General features: G+C 41.4%; 1 long non-coding RNA gene across 1 annotated transcript; it reads left to right on the top strand.

The window, feature by feature from the left end:
• Positions 1–465: 465 nt before the first annotated feature.
• Positions 466–8,610, top strand: LOC144892814 (uncharacterized). The gene is made up of 2 exons (XR_013623962.1): positions 466–993; positions 5,667–8,610. It is a non-coding gene; the product is annotated as an uncharacterized LOC144892814 (long non-coding RNA).
• Positions 8,611–9,210: the final 600 nt, after the last annotated feature.

Here is a 9,210-nt window from a genome sequence, read left to right as displayed (position 1 = left end):
TTTGGAAAGGCACACACCTGTCTATAAAAGGTCTCATAGCTGACAATGCACATCAGAGCAAAAACCAAGCCATGAGGTCGAAGGAACTGCCTGCTGTTCAAGGGAATAAAAAGACCATTTGGTTCACACCACCCATGTTCACACCACTCGACTGTCCAATCAGCCGACGGCTCGCTTCGCCTTCGCCCAGCAGACGCCAATACGATGGCGTCGTAAGATGGCGTCGTATCGGCAGTTAATCGGATGCTTTTGGGCCCCAACGTTGGCTAATTCAGATTTTTCGAGTATGTCTGTACGTGATAAACAAAGAGCGCGGTTCGTAGATCGTAAATCCATTAGTGCCGTGGGCATCGGGTCACTGGGTGCGGCGTAAAAGGGATAACAAAGTCGAGTCCTTACGCTATTATTATATAGATAGATGTTGGTTTTAGCCATATGGTGAAGAATGACTTAAAAATTAAATAATTCTCATATCCGAATCCATATTCAGATCTTCACCAAAATCGAATCTAGTTGTCCTTGTAACACACACCAACCTGTCCACCAAGTTTAGTCGGACTCCTTCCAGAACGTTTTGAGATGTCCTGCTATATATCATTTTTTCCCATATCACTCAATGGTGAAGAATCACTGAAACATTTCTACTAGCTTTCTTCGGATCCGGATCTTCACCGAAATTGAATCACTTCTTCCTTATCACACACACAACCTGTCCAACAAGTTTCGTCTGAATCCGTCCAGCACGTTTTGAGATATCCTGCTATGTGTTGGTTTTAGCCTTATCTCCCAATGGTGAACAATCACTTAAAAATTAAATAATTTTCATATTCGAATCCATATTCAGATGTTCACCAAAATCGAATCTAGATGTCTTTGTAACACACACAACCTCTCCACCAGGTTTCGTCTGAATCCGTCCGGAACGTTTTGAGATATCCTGCTCACAGACAGACAATCAGAGGTGAAAACGTGTAACCTCCGCCCACCTTGGAGGTAATAATTGAGGTGCGGTGTGGCAGCCTATCAATGCATTAATATGTCTCCATTTTGTAAGACAGTGATCATCAGGCTAAGTAAGATTGTGTCATTAACACGAACAGTTTACTAACTAACCAGTTGTTTTAGATTGTCTCTTCTTCTTCATTTCATATTTTCTTTCACTTTTTGTGGCCTAAACATTATCATGAAGATTATTATCATTATTGTTAACGATAATAATTAGAAGACTTTGCGCATCCAACAATTTTGTTTCATTTTCCTGTTTCGATAAAGGTTACTGCTCTTATAATTGTGTCGGCCTACAATTTAACTTTCAGCTTTTCCAAGAGCTTGGAATGGAGAGTTGCAACTCCCACTTAAACCACAATTAAGTATTTGGCTCAAATGTAGTTTGAAGAACTAATGACACCATATTGTTGTTGTTTTTTTTCATGCTATAATAGATCATTTATGTGTGAATGAAAGTAAAGGAATTTTTCAATTTATGATCACCCTTCATAAAATTTCTCTATTCCTGCTTCACATGCCAATTTTGCCTTTGTGTGTTGCGTGATCGATGTGCGGAGGTTGGAAGATGTAATTAATTAATAATGTTTCTTCATGTAACAATTAAGATTTTAGAATCAAGGCCTTTATTGGTGTTATATTTAAGTTAAAAAAAAATTACAATTCACAGCAATCCTATAATTTAAAAAAACTCATCAGCTGTGTGGCTATCCGTCATGGTTAGGCCATTTTTAATGTAACTCTCAATCAAATTAGACCGTTATAGGCCTCAGAAGAGCTCATTTACATGCATTAAGCTGGTTGTTGTGGCATAGTTAGAATTCTTTTTAAATTATGTCCGACAATTTTACAAGCTATTTAGCCGAGGATGATGGACTGTTCTGCCTTTGGATGTTCTACTTAACAAAGCATATTCTCTCAATTTTATCAATTATGTGCCACTTGAAAGTCAAATTAACAGCTTTTATGATAGAATATAGAATTGAGGCTTTTATTGGTGTCATATTCAGTTTATTACCCAAATGACAACAAACCACATTTCTACAATATCTATACTTAAAAACCTAATTATGTATCTTATTAAAATAATGACAAACGATGTTCCCAAGTGTTCTTGTTTGTTTGTGATTATATTTGTTTACGAACCAACCTGCGATATCTTGAAAGCTTCTTTGTATGAGTGTCTTGCCTATTGTGGTCGATTGTCACTCAGTGCAAACAGCAAAACCATTTCCTTGTCAGAGCCTTCCCCAGCGTATATATATGAAAGGATCAAAAGAGAATGTTTCCTTTTCATTGTCAGTTTTGCTCAGTGTACAATACAGAGAAAATCGTTGTGCATACTTTCTCAAAAGCACTTCTCATAGTTACCCACAGTTGCACAAGAAAAGGCCATTTTACCCACCTCTCCTGTCCCTTCCCAGCATTATTTGTACAAGGCAGTGCTCGAACTTGTGCGATGGATTGGTAGAGGTGGGAAGGGTATACACAGGTAGAAGAAAGGAAGTAGTGAGTTGGCAGGGGGAGAAGGATTAGTGAGGAGTGGTGAAGGGCAAGCCAGTCAAGACGCCGCTCTTCACAACATAGCGGGACAAGGCTTTTGTTGATGTTTGCATTTTTATTTATAGAAGTTATCTTTAATTTTTTAAAATGATTTTTCTATCGATTGGGGAGGAGATCAGTTTGATGGGGATGGGGTAGAGGGTAATTAACACACCTGACACATTTCTCATTTAACAAGATTATATTACGAACATCTCAAATTCCCATCAGCAGAGAACAACCTATTCCACATTAGCAGAGAACACATCACAGTTCAGACCCATCCAATCATAGTCTGCCAACAATTCCCGCATAGTACAGGTGTCCACACCTTTGATATCCATTGCTTATAGCTGCCTATCCAATTATATTTTAACCTATGAACGAGAGAGAACGAGAGAGAACGAACCCAACAAAATCAGCAAATAAGATATTAGGGTTAGGAAGGGTTCGTGGGGGTAATAAAGATAATGTGTCAAGATGAAGGTGGTGGTGCACATGCTGTTTGAAGCCTTGGAGAAAAGAGTGAGACAGAACAGCTTAGCTGGAAGGTAGTTCCATATATAGTGGAAGCGAGGGATAAAAGAGTTGAGGTGTGCAGTCAGCCTGGATGTTGGAAGTTTAACTGGGAGGGGAGGGAGGGGGAAGGGGAGAGGGCGTGTTGCTGGAAAACGCATGCATCCTGGAGTTGCTGGGAGAGTCAAAGGACTGATCAATCAGATGAGCATTGTTGGAGAATATATGTTAGAAAAGAGAGAGAACACAGACCTGCCTGTGCCGTGAGAGTAATAGACCTTGTGCTTCAGCCACAATAGGGGAGATTCCAATAATTGTGAGAACTTTAAATTCTGCAGAATTCATGAGAAACAGATGTGGTCTGGGAGCACCAGCCCAGAGCAAAGAGCAATATTCCATTGTGCGATGGCCTTGTAGATTGTAAGTAGCTCTGATTAATTCAAAGGAAAGACTTCTATTGACGGAGGATGCCCAGTCTGTGGATGGCTTTGCAGGTCACATTTGCTATCTGGTCGGCCCAGGAAAGGTCATGGCTGATGGTGATGCCGAGAAGTTCATGAGACTGAACCTCTTCCATTGGATGCCTTTGGAAATAAATAGCTGTGTTCGTTTGACGATCATTCCGAAGTGACTGTTAGACTGTGTGATTTCCCAGGATTGGAGGGGTGTTCCATTTATCAGTCTAATCATTTGCGGCTCAGTAGAGAGAGAGAGATGCAGTTGCTGTCTGTTGAGGAGAAAGATGTGGTGCTGTAGGACACAATGTGGAGCCGTCTGCCTGAAGGAAAGGAGGGTTTTACAGAGCATCGGAGAGGGTTAGGGTTCGGGCTAGATGAGGAACAAGACTGGGCAAAAAATCACTGCCTTGGGGAATTCCAGCCTCCACAAGGGAGAGGGGAGGAGAATATTCCATTGATGACAACACATTGACTGCGTGAGTGGAGGATGTCAGAAATACAAGAATGAATGCCGCTTTATATGCCACAGGCAGAGTTTGGCAAGCAAATTAGGATGCCAGACTGTATTGAGTGCCCAGGATATGTTTCTCTTACATGGTCAAGCTCTGCCCACCTTGTACTATTGCTATCAATCCTGGTAAAAAAAATTCCATGAGATACGACTATCAATCCATGAAATACGTACCTACATAATTGCCTGCTTTCTTAAGTAAAAATTCCAGTCTCGCTCAGCTGTCCTCATAGCGTAGCCTCTCTAACCTTGCAAGCAATCTGGCAGCTCTGCACTGAACCACTTCCTATGGTAGCTACATGGAACTCCTTCCGCAAACATGGTGACCAAAACTGTGCAAATTCTTATGGTGAGGCCTCGCCAACCTCTCCGTTATACCATCCTTTTCAATCTATAAGTGATCCCTCAGCAAAATCAATCTCAAATCCTGTTTGCTTATCCTATTGCTGCCAGACGGTGCACGGAGTGTTTAAGTCCTGCATCGATAACCATCGATAACCCCTCTGAGGTCTTTCCCCTGCATAATGCATTCGTAAACTGCCCGTTGCATGCTCTAGTCATTATTTATATTACTAGCTGGGGTACCTGGCATTGCCCAGGTGAAAAACAACATGAACAAATTTGAAATGAGGGAAATTCTAATTGAAACCAATCATATCCAAATCATAAATCCATCACAAATGTCTAATCATAGTAACTTTAGACATCTTCATTACCTTCATGAAGCTACTAAGGCTTAGACATTATAGAGAGATGATAAAAAACAACTATTTTTTCCAAAATGGCAATTTTTTTTCATTTTGCCTAAAACAATTCCCGACACTCATTGATGAACCTTGGAAAGTTTGACGAAGAGCCGTTTGGCCATATCAGAGCCGTTTGGCCCCCCCTCTCACTCACTCACCGCAGGCAGGTTGGTGGTCTTTCCGTCTTCTACCGACTCCTCTCTGGCCTTGCCCCCCCCCCCCAGCTCTCTCTGGGCTCTGTCCCGCAAATATTCCTACAGGTCGCACAAGATCTGCCTGCAACCCTCTTATGGTTAAACTGCCAAAATCAAGACCCTCTGCTCACCTTCACTCCTTCAATCCTCTTTTCTCCCGCCTCTGGAATAAACTCCCTCACTCTCTTCAATCCCACTCCACCCTCCAGGTCTTTAAATCAGCTGTTCACCACCATCTCTTATCTTCCCCCATCCAAAAACCTTGATCTTTTCTATCCCCAATAGAGAGATGATAATTTCACCCCAATTCCACTTTTTTGAAATACCAACTTCTGTCCAGGAAGTCCTTGGTGTCCTTGTGTTTTATACTTCTCCCACCCCCCCCCCCCCCTTCCCACGCCTCCTCCCCCCAAGCCCTCTCCCTCCCACACATCTCCCTGCTCTTAAATGTTGTGTGCTCTCAAGTGTTTGTGTGCTTCCCCTTCTCTTGTCTTCCGCTCCCTCTTTTTATATATTTTGTTTGTCTGGTTGATTTGTTTGTGAAGTAAATGTCAGCTCTTTCACGAGCCTCGATTCAGTATACAAAAAAATATATATATATCTGAGAGAAAAAGTATACTGATTTCTTCATTGTTTTTCTATATGTTAAATTGTTTGGTTGGTGGATTTCAACTACGTTAACCTTTTTACTCAGGTGCCCATCCTACGTTGCCCCATGGGTATTTCACACCACCGTGACAGCATGTGAACTGGCATCGCAGGTGCTCGAGAGAAAACAGGACAGGCAGATGAACCCCTGACTGAATGTCATTAATGAGCCAGCTGGGTTTTATTGACAAATCTATCCACCAATGAATGACGACGTGGTAATTTCCAAAACTTACAACCTTTAAAACTACTGTCTTTAGGTAGATTTGAATCTATACGGCCTCTAGGTTGCTGATTTGGTACCTGTAATACTGGCTCACACACTGTACCCATACCATGCTGAATATAATGTATGTATGAGCTCGACTGTGAGTGTTCAACACTAGGAAAAGGGTACGAAGATAAATATGGAACGCAATGGTCCAACACTGCAGAGGCCTACCAACTGCAATTAAAAAATTGTGACTTCAACTTCGATATGCGCTCGTTGGTATCACTTCATTAGGAAAATTAGTCTTTTGGGGGTACCAGTTTGTGATGCTGTACGAGAGATATAGTTTGTGGTCAGGATACCTCACACGCATGGAAGACCTTAGAATCCCAAGAGTGCTTTTCTATGGACAACTTAAATTTGGTAAACGGTCACGTGGTGGACAAAGAAAGCATTATAAGGACGTCCTGAAGTCTACACTCAAGTATCGTGCCATCCCTGTTGTGACCTGGGAACATCAAGCCACAAACAGGTCAGCTTGGCTAACATTTGCCGCAAAGGGCTGGACCACTTTGAATGTGGGAGTCTTGCTATCAAGAGACAGTAGAGGCAAGAAAGGAAAATCTGCCAACGTCCATCTCCGCAAGGACAAGTCTATACCTGCGATATTTGTGGTAGATGCTATGGATACCACATTGGACTGTACAGCCATCACACAACGCACAATGCTTAGTGATGCACGCCAACGAAGGGAAGAGATTCGTCAAAAACGACGACTGACACCATCATCACTAGATATATAATTCATTACCCTCCAGCTTTCCAAATTCGTTTTTTTTTTTGTTTCAAGTCTGCATTTCCACCAGTGATTTGGCACACCTGTGGACTGCAATGCAATGGAATTGGAATACTGCCGGGTGTGCTGTCAACTGAAGACCATAGTCTGACAAGGAAACAGCCTCCTGGCTCATTGGCCCTCCACTGGGATGAAACTCCAGCTGCTATGCACAACAGCTTCTCGACTCGCTGTCGAAGTGAAGAGATTTAGCGAAGGTCTGTGTGTGCATTGCTGCACCCTTGGTGTTTGTTTTTCTTTTCTGGCAGTAGAAAGGTCATGGCCATTCCAGGCCTTGATTCTTCTCTTCCAAAGCAGACAAGTCAAGCTTGTCTACATCCCTTACCTTTGGGCAAGTAAATTCTGAACTCGAGCCGAAGAAAGGAAGGAAGAAAGAAAACGATCATTGGAACACGTTTGACTATCATAAGTATAAATATATTCACTTATCCCCTTGCTCCACTGACCTGCTTTATTGCTCAAGGAATGGCTTGTGTGTTGATAGTCATGCACAGTAAAGCAGCTTTTACATCCACTGCTACAAGCTCGGTCATTACTCTGCAGACATCAGCTGGGTTCACACATCATCAACTTGTCCCCCCCCCCCCCCCCTCTTGTGCTGCTTTTAATGGTTCTTCATTCAGACCCATGTTATCAAAAGGTTACACATTCAGGAGGTTCACATGTAGATGTACTGAATCTTTTATGATTTTACCCTGCGCTCGCGAAGCGAAAAGCGGGGTTAAGCATTCTTATATGTACATACTACATACATGTGCCGTGTGCCGTGTCTGCATTTTTAAAATTCATTTTCTCGACAACTGTTGGTCCGATTGACACGAAATTTTACCATATGAGCGCCTCCGCCTGTATAAAATTATTCATAATTATGACGTCATAGGTCATGTGGTACGGACGCCATCTTGGAAAAACGTTCCACCTCTATATCTCCCAAACCGCTCAATGGAAAAAATGGAAACACGGCTCATTGTCAACTACTCCCCATGGGGAATAAGATATGTTAATGATGATGTCATAGATGCCTCCATTATGACGTGATAATTCGACAAGTACAAAACTTCATCCGATCAAGATGAAATTTATTGAGCATAATCTAGGAATAAATGAGTTTAGAAAAAAAATAATGTTGACGTCATCAGTCACGTGGTTCGGCCGCCATATTTGTTTTAACACAAAAGCCTTAAAAACCACTGAAAATACATCCTCGCGAGGGTTTCGCAATCTCTGATTGCTCTTTTTTTAATTTATAATGTTTTACTCATATTTGGCATTTGGCTCCACTATATGTTTTGCAATGTTATTGAATGAAGTAAAATTTATTTTTCTTCGAATGTTCCTTTTGCCATTGCACTAATTTTTTGCAATGATTTGACAAGAGTTGGCATTGATGTTCATTATAATATTATTATTTCTCATTTATTCTGATAATGGTGCACTATGCATTGGCATGGGGAACGACCATGTCATATTTCTGTTCTGCCTCTTGAGTTAAAGTATGTAAACTGGCAATAACAACAGTAAACGAATTGTGGTTAAATCCGATTTTATTAATGTCAATTTAGTTCAAACTTAAGTTCCATGTTTACAGAGTGATATGTTCAGCCAAATTGCTGACAATTATATTGTGGCTCCAGGGTGATACACGTCATCTGCTACTTGTGTTGCTGCTGCACATGCATTTCTCGATATTGTTATTGATTCATTGCTTGGCTGAGTCATATTCATTATACAAGTGTCGTGCCAATCATGAGGCATTTTCAACAACGTTGAATTTACAAAGTTGAATGTGATACTTATTTGCTGAAGAGGCAAATTTTCTTTTGTGCACCAAGGTATGAAGGTGGATGAAGATTATAACTTCCGCTTGCTGTTCTGTATAAATGGAAAAGCTTCTTCTGTATAAACGTTCTGTATAAAAAGCAACAGATTGTTGAACGTTTGTGGAGTGGTTGTGGCAACAACTGGCAACCCCTTTATGTGATGCCCTGTCACATCTCCACAAAATATTCTGGGATATTTCCAAAATTAGCGACAAATTATGTCACGTTTAAATTGATCTAAACACCACAACCATGCCGAGGAACCTGTCAGAAATTCACCGAAGTTGCATATGCTGCTTTAAGGTGCATTCTTTCATATTGGTGTGTGAATTTACTGTTTTCACCTTACACTGCCAAACTAATAAGGATAAATAAACAACTTCCAGAGAGAGAGAAAGAGAGAGAAAGAGAAAGAGAAAGTGAAAGAGAAAGTGAAAGAGAAAGTGAAAGAGAAAGAAAAAGAGAGAGAAAAAAGAGAGAGGGAGAGAGCGAGAGAGAGAGAGAGAGAGAGAGAGAGAGAGAGAGACAGAGAGAGAGAGAGAGAGAGAGAGAGAGAGAGAGAGAGAGACAGAGGGAGAGAGAGAGACAGAGAGAGAGAGATAGATAGATAGAGAGATAGAGAGATAGAGAGGGAGAGAGAGAGAGAGAGAGAGAGAGAGACACACAGAGAGAGAGAGAGAGACACACAGAGAGAGAGAGAGAG

The sequence above is a fragment of the Myxine glutinosa genome, chromosome 7 (genome assembly GCF_964187855.1).
Source record: "Myxine glutinosa chromosome 7, kmMyxGlut1.1, whole genome shotgun sequence".
NCBI lineage: Eukaryota > Metazoa > Chordata > Myxini > Myxiniformes > Myxinidae > Myxine > Myxine glutinosa.
Note: the sequence above shows the minus strand (reverse complement) of the source record. Positions and strands in the feature narration are given on the sequence as shown.